Below are 5,868 nucleotides of genomic sequence, written 5' to 3'. Positions count from 1 at the left end.
TCTCTGCTGTCTCTTCTCTCACTTTCTCTGCTGTCTCTTCTCTCACTTTCTCTGCTGTCTCTTCTCTTACTTTCTCTGCTTTCTCTCTTCTCTCTCTCTGCTGTCTCTTCTCTCTCTCTCTCTCTGCTGTCTCTTCTCTCACTTACTCTGCTGTCTCTCTTCTCTCTCTCTGCTGTCTCTCCTCTCACGTTCTCTGCTGTCTCTCTTCTCTCTCTCTCTGCTGTCTCCCTCTGCTGTCTCTCTTCTCTCTCTCTGCTGTCTCCCTCTGCTGTCTGTCTTCTCTCTCTCTCTGCTGTCTCTCTTCTCACTTTCTCTGCTGCCTCTCTTCTCTCTCTCTTCTGTCTCTTCTCTCACTTTCTCTGCTTTCTCTCTCTCTGCTGCCTCTTCTCTCTCTCTGCTGTCTCTTCTCTCACTTACTCTGCTGTCTCTCTTCTCTCTCTCTCTGCTGTCTCTTCTCTCACGTTCTCTGCTGTTTCTCTTCTCTCTCTCTGCTGTCTCTTCTCTCACATTCTCTGCTGTTTCTCTTCTCTCTCTCTCTGTTGTCTCTCTTCTCTCTCTCTCTCTGCTGCCTCTCTTCTCTCTCTCTTCTGTCTCTTCTCTCACTTTCTCTGCTGTCTCACTCCCCTTTCTCTGCTGTCTCTTCTCTCACTTTCTCTGCTGTCTCTTCTCTCACTATCTCCGCTGCCTCTCTCCTGGCTGTTTTTTCTTACCTCCACTGCAGCAGCTTCCCAGGTCTCCTCTCGTGCGCCGGTGTCCTGTCCTCCCGCGGCGCTCGTGTGGCTGAATGTGGCCGACGTTGCACGCGGGGAGAGGCGTCCCTTCCCGTCTGCGGCATCTGACACATTCAGCCACACGAGCGCCGCTGGAGGACAGGACACAGGTCAGTGAGCCGATCGCGATCTACCAGTGTTCGCTTTGCGTTCGACTGATAGATCGCGATCGACCTAATGGGCACCCCTGGTCTATAGTATTCCCCTTTACTCCTCCCCTATGGTTATGTAGGGAGGTAAGGGGAGGGGTTGAGGAGCTAGACCAGCAGCTACGACGTGCAAGGAAGGAGAAAGGTGTGCTAGGGAGTTGGCGCTTCCTGGAGTAGTCAGATTTCCTAGCAAGTTCAGAGGCACATTGCTGTTCTTTTACCCAGTAAGTGACAGGGTCTCTTTAAAATTAGCATTTGATATTGTATTAATGAATACAGAGCTGCATTAAGTTGTGCCTTCTCTATGTGCCTGGAGTTTAGTCTTCCTGTCTCCCAGCACAAATAATAATAACTCCTCTCTGGTGCTACGAATGGATGAACATTATCTGTTGTTAAAGCTCATTGTGGATGTGGCGGAACACAACGCACATTAGAGGCTGCATCGTTTTCTTACTCACAGTTGCACAATGAAACCCATTATAGTTTATTCCTGGTAAAGCGAGCGCAGCTCAGTCAAGGTTCCCCATTGTGTAATGCTAACAAAGCCCTATCCCATTATTCCACATCTACGACTGGGAAGAGACGTGTTACTGAGGTGTACGCATTTTGAGGTAATAACCAGGGGCGTAACTAGAAATCATAGGGGCCCCATAGCAAAATATTGTATGGGGCCCCCGTGATTGCTAGTTATGCCACTTGCAGAGCCCATCTGAGAGTGACCCTGCAGAGCCCGCCATAGACTCTCTATAGCGGGCTCTGTAGGGTCTCAGATGGGCTGCACACTTCTTACCTGTCAGCACTCTCCGCCTCCATGGTCGCCGGGGCCCCGCCTCCTCTTCTGTCCCCAGGCCCCGCCTTCTCTTCTATCGACGGGCCCCGCCTCCTCTTACATCACTGGCCCCACCTACTCTTAGGTTGCTGGCCGGTGATTTAAGAGGAGGCGGGGTTGCTCTTAGGCGGGCCCCACCTCCTCCTTCACTGCGAACGCCGGGCCTCTTCTGCCGCAGCTGCTGGCTGTCACTGACACAGCTCCGCAGCGGCAAAGGAGGAGGGTGTCCCCGTGCCGATGGGGACAAGGGCCTCTTCCCCACAACCCTGACCCAGTGGTTGTGGGGGTCTGCGGGCAAGGGGGCTTATTCACATCAGGGTACCCCTTTAATAAAGGGGCACCCAGATGCCGCCCCCCTCCCTTGTGAATGAGTAAAAAGTCCAGACTTTTGACAAAATCCTTCATTTGAAAAAAAAAAAAAGACATCTTTTTGACAATTTTTTTTTTTTTTTACCCAAAAAATGGATCCACCGACGTAATCCAGGGTCGATCACGGCGTCCAGCGTTGTCCACGACGAAATAAAAAATAAAACAATAAAAAATAAATAGAAATTAAAAAAAAAAAAAAACGACGACCGCCGTCCCGTCCGCTCCCCGCCGACTCCCGCCGCATAATGGTATTTTGATAGATGACGGCAAAACATAGGGCGGGGCTAGCAGTGACAGCTACCTCCGCCCAATTGTGTAGTTTAATGTCATCTGACAGGTGAGACATGATTGGGCAAAGTCTGTGGTCAGGTGCAAGCCTTTAACCAATTAGAGCTACAGAAGGCGCATTGACTTGTGGGATGTTGCTCGCTCGAACCCCACCCGACACCCCCGCTGTACTTCCTGGGCTCCGTTGTCCCTCCTACGGGCCCGGGACCGGCTTCTCTGGTGTCGGCAGGGAACTGGGGAGGAGATGGACCTCCGTTCATCGATCCCCTCCCCGTTCTATGGGAACCGGGAGCGATGCAGATTGCATCACTTCCGGTCCCTGGGCTGTCAGTGCCGGGCTCTTATTTGGAGTGTAAAGGTGACACTGGGGGTCTTTTGGACCCCCAGCATCACCTTAAAGAGTACCTGTCACCACCAATATGCTATCGCATGGGGGGCTTATAAGCCCCCGTATGTGATAGCAATTAAAATAAATTTTTTAAAAAAAATAACAGTTTTTAAAATGAAAATGAAATAAAATAAATCTAAAAATAATAAAAAAATTTTTTTACAAGTCCCCCGCCCCCCACATCGCCATGTAAACACGCGTCAGGTGCGACTGCGTATGAAAACGAAGAACGTGCTACACATGTCGGATATCGCCGCGCACGCCTGAGTGAGAGCAATAATTCTAGGGCCAGTATTTTTGGGTATCTCTAAACTGATGACCTGTGGGGGGATTTTAAAGCGTCATGTATGGACTTTTTGGGGGTACTGAAGTTTGTTGCCGTTTCGCGGACGCACGCAATTTTTTACCTGGGCGTGTTGAGTATCTATTTACTCGGTGTAACCTCATCTTTTATATTTTATTTTTAAAAATGGGTATTTTATTGTGTTTTGGGGCATTTAAGTACATTTTTCACTAAATGTTGGGGTTTGATAAGAAGGTGCGCTAATATCGTGCAACATAAAAATTTGCAACTGCCGCCATTTTATTGCACAGGGTCTGGGCTTTCAGAAAATATATCATGTTTGGGGGGTTTTAAGTAATTTTCAGGCCTAAAATGTGGAATATAACATGGGTGCAAAAAATAAAAAAAAAAGGCCTCAGCTGATTGGCCGAGTTGGACCCTCTGTCCATGTAAAATAGATCATTTAGAACAGAGGAATAGAAGTCGGTATAGTTGAGTGCGGCGAGGGTTTTCCTGATGCTTTATGGCTAGACGTTACATGAGAGTTTTTACAGAACATGTTGATGAATCCGGGTCCTGGGGGAACGGGTGGACAGATGTTTGATGCTGAACGCACGCCAACAATCAGATCCCGCGTGTAAACAATGGCAGAGCGAGACATCTCACGTCCCAGTTCTCAAATGTTAAGCCTGAATAGAGATAGGATGATGAATGAAGCCGGGGATTCCCTCACCTGGACGGAAATGTTTATTTTGAAGCTGAACTCCATAGAAATGTAGAAAACCCTTTAATGCCGAAGCCAAATGTAGCAAGGAGGATGTGCGTTGGATTACTGGACTGTAGCTCAATAAGTGGTTTCCATACCAATTTATTATTAAAAGGCCAATATAAGTATTTTATTTGGTATACTACTTTAATTAGTAAAAATAATTGTTTTTAATTATAGGCTGACAAATGTGAATATATATTTATCTTTATATATATTCATTTATATTTGCCAAGTGTATTGGGACGCCTTTACATGCACATGAACTCTACTGTCATCCCAGTCTTAGTCCGTCGGGTTCAGTATTGGGTTGGCTGCGCCCTTTGCAGCTACTGGGGTGGTCATAATAATCTGGCCACTCAGTGTATATATACTGTATAGACACTGTTTATGATTTTTATTTTTTTTATACTGTAATTGTATCTGTCACGGATGTCAATGTTCTACTGTCTTCTCTGACCATTAAGAGGGAAGTTGCACTGGATTGGAAGCAGTTAATGTTAATGAAGTTCAGTTAATAGATTTCAGATGTTCTCTGCAGTGTCCGTGTGAATAAAGTGTGAGATGTCTGTGATGTGGGTGAGGTGCAGACAGCACAGCTGTATTCTCTGTACATACGGGATTTGTGATGAAAGGGAGATCAGCTGTTGAGATGGATGAGGTCTGAATGGGAAAACATGGCAAACAATGACTCTCTTGAAGGTCAATATACTATTCATCATGTGTACTCCATTCTGTGCAGCCACATAACTATTCCACCATTATAGCAGCATAAAGATTATGGAGAAGAAACTTACTACTTAGGACTACAGAATGGAGCAGCAACTCAGTACTTGGCCCAGTCATGGCCAAATGACAGGTTCACTTCAGAGCAGGAAGAGTAAGATTGTTCCCATTCTGACTACGTGTGTTCTATAATCATGTTCCCTACAACAATGATGGAATTGTCTTTGATTTCTATTCCCACATTCCCATAAGACACAAGACAATCTCCTGATCAGACTCCATATTTATTGATCATATTAGTCCATTGGTGGCAGAAAGCGGGGTTTCGGAGTGCCGGGGAGTCATGGAGGATAGTAAGGTCATTTCAGCGCCTGGATTCAAAAGAAAAGAAATATGAATTAATAAATACTGTTTTAATTTATACTTTCTACAATACAGATATAGGGATGTACCCCCCTAACACCCCCTCAACCAGTGCAGTGCATTTTTCGGGGGATGTGTAACTACGATTTTTCACCAGTAGGGCGTGCCCATTGGTCACTTATGTTGTTTCATCCACCAGACTTTGCTGTGCTGGGGTTACATCATATCTGGCTGTGGTTTTGTGATAAGCTGATCATTGCGGAGAGTGTCATTACTGGGAGGGGTTGGCTACAACAAAATCCCTGAGCATCCTCAGTACTGGATTGTTCTTCTTCGCCACTCCCCAATTGGGAGTTGCTGCTTCGGAGCGGGGCTGCTGCCCAGGCCTGAGGGCCTAAGACCTACTATGTACTTCTAGACTTTACTATATACTGGGAATAGGACCTTACCCATGCTGATTGGATCCATGGGGACACTGGAGTAACCACTCCAACCTCCATTGGTCCAAGCTGCAGGCAAGGCCTGACACAGCGTATACACTGGAACCTCTGTGGGAATGGAGACACTTCTCACCTATTGTGAGGGAGAAGCTTAACCTTCTGTACAGGGACTGTCAGCCATAAGAGATACCAGGATTTACTACTGTTACTATTTTTGGGTATTCCAACCCTTCCTTTCTTCAGTTCTACTATTCTAAATAAATATTCAAGAAGGCATCAATGGACTTTGATTTGTCTCATCACTGCAAGAGAACCTGGAACTGTGAGTAACATGCCTGGGGGCAAGGTAATTCTCCTTCTTCTCCCACTTGTAACACACAAGACCCAGCTGGGTGGTGGCACTGTAATTATAGATATATTCAAGCCCCATGCTCCCACTTTGCGGAGGCTCAAGATCTTCTAGTTATCTACAGGTGGGCTGATATACCTAAACATGG

Source organism: Nanorana parkeri, unplaced genomic scaffold (assembly GCF_000935625.1).
Source record: "Nanorana parkeri isolate BGI_ZX_2015 unplaced genomic scaffold, ASM93562v1 scaffold2144, whole genome shotgun sequence".
NCBI classification, from domain to species: Eukaryota; Metazoa; Chordata; class Amphibia; order Anura; family Dicroglossidae; genus Nanorana; species Nanorana parkeri.
Note: the sequence above shows the minus strand (reverse complement) of the source record.